At 51.8% G+C, this 8,169-nt stretch overlaps 1 long non-coding RNA gene across 6 annotated transcripts in view; it reads right to left on the reverse strand.

Annotated features, from left to right (window-relative positions):
• The window catches only part of LOC128149196 (uncharacterized), a 42,117-nt gene that overhangs the window by 95 nt on the left and 33,853 nt on the right, over window positions 1–8,169 (reverse strand). For 2 of the 6 annotated variants that reach the window (XR_008237564.1, XR_008237566.1), the window contains exons 6-7: window positions 2,171–2,323; window positions 1,253–2,022 (exon numbers count right to left, since the gene is read on the reverse strand). This is a non-coding gene — a long non-coding RNA (uncharacterized LOC128149196). Of the gene's footprint in view, window positions 1–152; window positions 2,023–2,170; window positions 2,324–8,169 lie in introns of those variants that run through there. The other 4 variants (XR_008237567.1, XR_008237562.1, XR_008237563.1 and 1 more) reach the window with 4 other exon arrangements.

The raw sequence follows: 8,169 nt of genomic DNA on the forward strand, positions 1-8,169 counted from the left end.
AGAAACATCTCTGGGTGAGCATTTTGTTACCTCTTAGTTCATTCAATTAATACATAATGAACAGACTCACACCCCCCAAAACCTGTTTACAGTAGAAAGTACAAATAAATGTAACTGTCATCCATATCAGTTGGTTATTTTTCTCACAGGGATGCTATGATTTATCCTCAATTCAAGATGCCATTTCAGAATTAAAACACATTTTAAAAATATTATTGCAAGTCACAAGAACTAAGGGTAGCACGTAAAGATTGTCAGAAAAGAAAAACAATTGCCAGAAGAGTCATAGGAAAAAAATCTGTTGCAAATTCCTTTCCTGGACAGCAAGAAGAGCAGTACGTCATTCTGCAGAACCATGTCCTTTTAATAAACTTTTTATTACTGTGGAACAATTAAAAGTTATCTATAAAGCGCAGCATCCATTCTAGTGAGAATCTACTACTAAAGCCAAAACCAGATTTCCATCAGCGTGGTAAACATGAAAGGAAATAACAGAAGTCGCCCCGAAAAACAGCACGATAGAAGAATGTATTATTTCCTGAGTTTAAAAAAAAAAAGGCAAAAGAACAGTCAAATACATCAATTAATTCAATAGAACTGTAAGCAAATACATCTTCAAATCCCAACTCATGCAGGAAAGACATGAAGCTGTGAACACTGGTGAAACAATTTAAAAGGATATTCCATATATTGGCAGGAGCCTTTACTTTTCATCCTTTTAACACTTGTACTGTATGCAATGGCAGAAGACAGCCTAGGTCCAGGAGCCCACGCAATTGCCCCCCAGGCGAGCAGCCCACATGGGTGCTCTCGGTAGGCAATGTTTTGCTCTGCTGCTCACCCAACATGCCTGAATGACCATCATCCCCGTGAGCCGGACTTGCTCCACATGTCCATGCAAGGGCTAGCTGCCACGTAAAAATTTGATGAGGATTTGGGAGAATTGAGGCTGAGCTACCGCAGAGGTACCGCAGGAACTTTCTCTACTGACCTGAATTTACCCACCAATCTTTCTGAAAGGACTGCTTTTCTTCTGTTATTTCTCAGCACTTTTATTCTCCCGCTTTTACCGAATCACTTCTAAAATAGAAAATTACTGAAGGAGAAAGGTTTTTCCTGGTTATGCCTGTAAGTTGAGGTTGAAGCCAGGCAAGGGGAACTGGAAGTCAGTTGCTCATCCACCGGGGAGCTAGCTGCTTTTAGTGACTCTTCCTCAGGCTCAGCACTACCAAAATGACTGGGGGGGAGGGTGTTCAGATGCTTTCCCTGTTCTTTTATGTTTTAAAGAACTTATGAACCAAGTTTACTACCTCTGTTCATATCCAAGTAGCGCCCATTAAGCTTTGAAGCCCACACCCTCTGGATAATGCTGCGCTTTACCCCTTCAAAGGACTTTGCAGAAACTAATTAATTAGCTCGTACAGCAGAAAACGGCTGCAGTGAACGGCATGGGCTTAGTGTGGCTGTTCAGCTGGATTCAATATCAACTGCTGTGGGGCTGAGCTAACACGGGAGCCATTGACATGTTGCTTGACACTTAAATCTATGTCGAGCCACTCCAGCAAATACCTGCAGTGACCTTCCCTGAGACTCTGCAGAGCGTTTCTCTGCCTCTCCTCTTTGTCCTCCTCCTCCTCCTGATGGGATCCCTGGCTCCTGAGGAGGGGGGCACTCCAGAGATCTGCCTGTCCTCACCTTCAAAGTCAGGCACTGGTTTGGGGAAGGGCTGAGCCCCTTTCCCCCAGCTCAGTGGGATCCACCTTTGAAAGAGAGTTCACTTATGTTCTACAGCAAAATTTGTATCTTCTGAAAAATCTTCTGTGTGCAGGTGTGCAAGTGAGTCGCTCTCTGCATGTGTGTATATGTACGCACCAGGAATGGGGAGACAGGAGGAAACATCATCTTTGAAACACAACAAAACACCCAGCTGATCACAGGTATTCTTCTGGAAGACTCCTTGGGGAGGTTACATGTGTCATGGCCTCTTCTGCTTTTTGACAGAGCGAAGCCAGGGCACAGCTCCTAATGTTAAAAATAGACAAGACAGAAAAAAAGGGTTGTGACAGTGGGGGGTTTGTTATTATTTTTACATGCCTCATTATGGAGAAGCTGAAACAAGTGCAAGCTCTGCTTTTCTCCTTCACAGACCAGCCCATGGAGCATCACCCACCTTCTCGTGGCTCCTGGCTGCTTTTCATCCCATCAGGGCTCTGGTCTTCCTTCCAATGAGCAACTGTTCCCCAAGAGCTAGCAGGACTTCCTACACCCTTTGGTTCCTCCAGAGAAAGAAGACATCCTCATCCCTATAAAAAAGGACAGTCTCCTAGATGTATTTGAAGAGGGAAAAAAAATAACTAAAGAGGAGAGAGAGGTGGTTAAAACCAGTCAGTATTTATAAAACAAAAAGCAGAATAAAACTTATTGCTTTAATTGCTAAAAATTTTAGATACAAAAATACGTATACAAAAAAATTAGCTTAGAGAGCAGGATGTGATTTTTATGTACAATCCAGGATGGACTTGGGTCACAAAGACCAGAGACCCTGCAGCTCATGCCCTCCCATCCTAAAGTCTTGCATTTTCTGCTGTCCCAGCAGCAGCCAGGCTGTGCCGAGACGGAACCGGCAAGTGCAAAAAACCCAAGCAAGTGTTTCCCCACTTCCTTGGGTGCTGCAATCCCAGCCCTGCAGCAGCAGAAACAAGCAGAACGTAGGAAATGCTGATGATGAGCCCAGTCAGTGCCCTCCTGGCCATCCTGCTGCCCCTGCAGCAGCAGCCCACCTGCCCACGGTCCAGGACAATGTCCTGGCATGAGGGCTGCAAGCCACTCTCCCTGCAGAGCATTAACAGTGACTGGCCTCGTTGCCTCGTTTGTTTTGACAAGGTATTTTGTGTCAAGGGGTCAGGATGTGGTGTGGGTACACGTATACACATGTACTATGAAAAGAAAGCTGCTACTGGCGTGTGGCCAAGCTGGGACGAGAGCCACATTTACGCACAGTCACAAAAGAGATATTTGTCTCACAAAGGTGAAACTTAACCCAGATCCTTCTGCGGCCTGGGGAACTGAGAAGCTAAGAAGCAGCAGGCCGTGTGGGATGTGGAGGGGCTGGAATATGGGATGTGCAGGGTTGAGATATGGGTTATGCAGGGGCTGGCTGTATGGGTGCTGAGCCCCAGGTTCCGACATTTGGGGAGCCATGCACCCATGTTGCCGTGAAAGTGAAGGTTACTGAATAAACCAAGCACTTGCAGCATTATAGATGAGGCTTGTTATCAGGTGACATCTGGCAACATCACACACACAGAGAGTGTGAGAAAGTCCAGAGCTGCTCTCCTGAATGAAACAACTCCTGGCATGCCCCATGAGGAAAGTTCGGGAACCCCCCTTGAATGCTCCCTCGAAGTCCCCTATACCCTCTCCACCAAGCTTGGCTCTTCCCCCTCGTACCACCACTTCGGCATAGGCAAGGGGCTAACCCTTATCAGCCTGTCACCACCCACACAGCTTATCAGATTTTCTTCTTCCTATAAGGTGTTCTTGGCCTAGGAGCCGTGTTGCGAGCAGCAGCTCTCTGGCTGTGAAGCAGCAGATAAGACTTCCTCTGGGGCCGGGAGCACTGCTAACCCGCCAGGCAGGAGACGGCTTGAGCAACGGCAGGAGCATCAGCTGATCCTTAACACGAAGGCTGGATGGGGGTGTGTGAAAGAAAAGCTGAGAATTACTCAGCTGGTACCAGCCTTGTAATTATTTCCTGTCCCAGGAGTCCATTCCTGGAGATGGTAGAGCCAGCTGGTACCAAGGAAGCCGAGCTGGGGCTAGCGAGGTTTGGTGCACTCAGTAAAGGAGCTGGATTGAGAGACGTCAACAGAATTTCTGGAAGATATCCCATGCTGCTTCTGGAGCTGCACTTCCCCTGTAATGAAAATACTGCATGTAGCACTGCAGGTCCAATGCCACATATGTTCTTTCTCTCTCCACCTGTAGATGTCTTTGGAGCAGGTGAACCTCTAACTGTGCTCCTGCCCCTATCTACACCATGGTGAATTGCACAGGACATCACCTTAACACACCACTTGACCATAGACAGCAAGACTCATCTCCCAGATTGCCTCTGCCTCTTCCTCCTCACCCACACTGCTCTCACCCAGCCACAAACCCCATCGCCTCCCAGCCCTCTGCTAAAAATGGTGACCTGGTACAGACGGTGTCACCCCAGCCCCAAGGATTTAACCGATACAGCCTTCCAACGCAAAGGGTGTCTGGAGCGGCCTTCCCCAGCACAGCTGCAGCTCCCCTGGCTGTAAGCTCTGACGGTGCTTTTGGTCCCGCGTCCCATCGTGGATGGCATCTGCTGCATTGGGGCTGTGCTCTCAGCAGACTCTCCTTATAATGGCAAATGACTGCAAATGCTCTTCTCCACGCCCCGAGCACAAAGCATCCTTCGCGTTTCTGCCCCAGCTTGTTTCCAGCGCTCTCCTGTCCCGGCCGGGCTGTGGGACACGTGGTCCCCCTGCGGCTCCTGCTGCACCAGCATGAGATGGGACACGGTGGGTACAACGTCCCGAACTGAGGCCAGTCTGGAGACGTAGCCCTGGTCCCCCCCCGGGGCAATCCAGCAGTGAGCAACCTCTGAGTGGCTGCGGTTTACGTGCCTGTGCGCCGGGAGCCAGCCTGCCTGCCCAGGCACCGCCTGCGCCCTCCGGACCTGGTGCATCCAGTCACCGCGCCGGCATGTCCTGCTGCTCCTCACATTCCTCTCTTGCTGTAACATTTTGGGAGCAAACCACCCCTGGGCAACACAAGGCTTCAGGACGGGCTGCTTGGGATTTACAGCTATCAAGAAACCTCCAGATTTAAACCTTTCAAAGGAGAGCTTTACCCCTCATTTTTAAACCTCAACCTTGAACCAGAACTGACCTTCTGAAAAACCCAGACAAAACCCTCTTTATTCATAATGACTAAAGCCCCTGTAAAAACAGCCTTTCCTCCGTGAGTGTTTGCTCACGGCAAGGCGGGTCTGGAGCCCGTCGCCGAGGGAGGGAGCGCGGGGTGCGGAGGCTGTGCTGAGGTTCCACACCAGGGCCGACCTGCTCCCTGTGCTGGCAGCGGCCACTGCCCCTGCCTTCCCCTGCCCGCTGCCTGCCTGCTCCTGCAGCTCCCGAACCCGCACTGTGCTCCTCGCTTCACAAACCCCATGTTGCTGCATGTGCCAAAGGCAAAGCCCCTGTGATAAAAGCAGACCCAGCAAAACCACACACAGCTAGGAAGGCTTGGAGGGGGCAGGACACCCTGAGCATCCCCTCCGGCCACCTGGCAGCCTGTCCGCCAGCACCTCCTGCGGGCCAGGGACCCACGCTCGCACACCCAGCCAGCAGAGACACTTCAGAAGAGGGACAAGCAATCACTTAACTGGGCACGAATCTGGTCCAGCTGTGTCCCCAGCCTAGAGAGGAGCAGGGATGGAGTGGTCCTGCCATGAGCCCCACATGCAGCAGACTGGGCAGCACTCAGGAGCACCTGCTCATCTCTCCTCCCACTCTCCCAAGGCAAATCCATCCCTGCAAAAGGCTCAGCCACATTAACGAGGCCATTTCATTAGCTAGCTAGGGGCCCAGGTTGGACTCAGGGGCCACCCCAGTGCTGCACAAGCCTTCTGGTTAGTCCTGCCAGGTTGTGAGCTGGTGTCCTGCTGGAGGCAGGAGGGACCAGCCTGGGCGGGCAGGCAGGTCTCTGGTGACACGCAGCATCGTTCCTGCAGCATGGGGCTCCTCAGCCCGGCTGAAATGGCTTCTGCTTCCCAGTCGCCATGCAGGGAGGGCTCTGCTGATAGCAGAAACACGGGGGACACCCACAGCAGGGGTTTGGGCTGCTCGCCCCAGCACCTGACCTCCAAAGAAGCAACACAGCTCCATCTCACGGGGCTTTCCCCTCCAGCCTCAAGCAGGGAAGAGGCATGGCTACCCAGCACAAGGCAGCCTTGCCAGCAGGAGCGACTCTGCCCTACCCAGAGCCCAGGGAAAACAGACCGGGACAGCAATGAGGCAGAACAAAACTTGGAGGAATTAGAGGAATAATCACAGAGCTCCTCAGCTTTAACGGCAAACCGGAATTAGTTAGTTATAGGCTTCCTCTTGGCTCTGCTCCCTTTTCTCCACTTCTCACTTTTTTCCTATCAAGTGTCTAAACTAAAATATTACCAGCTCTCATGGCAAAAAACTTACTTTAAATCATTTTATTTTACCAGCCAGAGAGAAGGAGGAGATGGTGAACAAAAGGTTCACAGAAAATACTTTCTTCTCTCAATATTTTTGCTTCCCATTAGAAAAAAATCTTTCCTCAAAAGCAGTTTCACAAGGATCTTTCATCTGGTCCTAACTGATAGAGTTGGGGGTTGTTTTTGTTGTTATCTTGGCAGAACCTCTTATTTAAAAGCTTAACTAAACATGTGTACAAAGATGCTGTGTCTTGCCACATCCTTGCTGTCCCATAGTTGCTCCTCTCCTGCTGCCATGGCCGGCGGAGAGCTCGCTGTGCCTTGGCCAGTGCGTGTAGGACAGCCCAGCCCAGCCGCCCAGCAGATACCTGCCCTCCATCTCCTCTGCTGCCTGACGGACAGCATGGGGCAGCCAGCTCCGGTGCAGCTGGGTCTGCAGACCAGCTGAGACCATTTAGCACCTGGAGAAAGACGGTCCTTGGCCAAAACGCCCTGTTGGATGCCCCAGAGGGAACAGGCGGGGCACAAGGAGCGGACACCCCTGCTCACAGCCCTGGGGACATGGCAAAATTCCCTTGTCCCGTGGCCCCCGGCTGCCCCGAACCCCTCCCTGGCAGGGCTGGGGGCCGCTGACCATTTCTCTGCTGGTTATTAGATTGTTCACGGCTCTCAGGTTTGTTTGAATAAGGCCTTTTGTTCGCCGGCGCTTTCCCACGTCCCTTCGTTCGCTAGGCAGTCGCGTGTCCTGAGTCAAAGAGGAGCCCTGGCCACCAATCCCCAAAGAAAGTTTTCTTCGGAGCAAGACATCTGCGTCGGAGGGAACCTGCCAACATCTGCCACACTTTCCCCCTTTTCAAGAGCCTTTCTTTCCCTCTTAAAAAGTGCAGGAACAGATGTTAAAAGTTGTTTTCTTTCTCCAGGGTGTGAAATGTAGACAAATAGCAAAAAAGAAAACTCCAAGCAGCACTGACCCCTTTCTCTTTCTTTTTTTTTTTTTTTTTGGAAAGCCCAGGAAAAAAGGGAGGCTTTGTTTATGAAGGAGAATCCCCTTTTCAGTGAAACCTGGCAGTGGGCAATGCAAAAGGAAAGCGGGAATTTGCAGAAAGCTCCCTTCAATGCTCATTTGCATTGGCCTGTCGGGTCCCTACAATCCCCAGCACAGATGTCAGCCTTCCCCCAAAGCCAGGGCAGCTCTCCCGCCTGCACCCCCCGTGCCTCCAAAATAAAGGCCTTTGCCCTGACTGAGAGGTGTAAAATAACTGTTTACAGCAAAAGCGGCTCTTCTTTTTTACTGTGGTGCTGTCTTACAAATGAACCTTGAAATGAGCTCACCCAGAGCAGACGCCAGTGGGCAAGCCAAGGATTTCACCCCACTGAGGCTGGGGGCTCAGCTGCCCTGCGTGGGCTGGGCATGGACCCTGGCGGGGTGCCAGGGGCCACCACACTCTTCTTGGCCCCCCATCACACCCGTCCGTCCCCAGTACCCACCACCTCGCCACCAGCACCCCCCACCCTGCTTGCTTTGTGGAAGCCACTTTGCAGGGGAAGCCTGTGTGCGACCCTCTCGCAGAGCATTCCCCCTCGCCCGGGAGCTCAGTGGCACCTCGCAGGGCGAGGAAAGCGGGAGGGAGGGTAAAGCAGAGGCAGCAAGTCCAGGCCAAGGAAGAAAGGGAGGACAAGGGAGAAGGTGCCACGACCACAGAGACCAGAGAGACCTTTCCTGGTGGCACTGGGGCTGGCCAGCCCCTGGGCCACTAACACCAGGGGCACACATGGCACGCTGCAGCCGTGCCTGGCCAGGGAGGGATGCCAGCGGGCACTGGACAAGTTTTTCAGAGCTTTTAGACACTTCTGCACTTGCTGACACCTCTGCCATGCTCAGCTGGGCCAGCAGCCAAGACGGCTGCCCCTGCTGCCCTGACTGCCTTGGGAAGATGCCTCTTTCTGCACAA

Source organism: Harpia harpyja, chromosome 12 (assembly GCF_026419915.1).
Source record: "Harpia harpyja isolate bHarHar1 chromosome 12, bHarHar1 primary haplotype, whole genome shotgun sequence".
Classification (NCBI taxonomy): Eukaryota; Metazoa; Chordata; class Aves; order Accipitriformes; family Accipitridae; genus Harpia; species Harpia harpyja.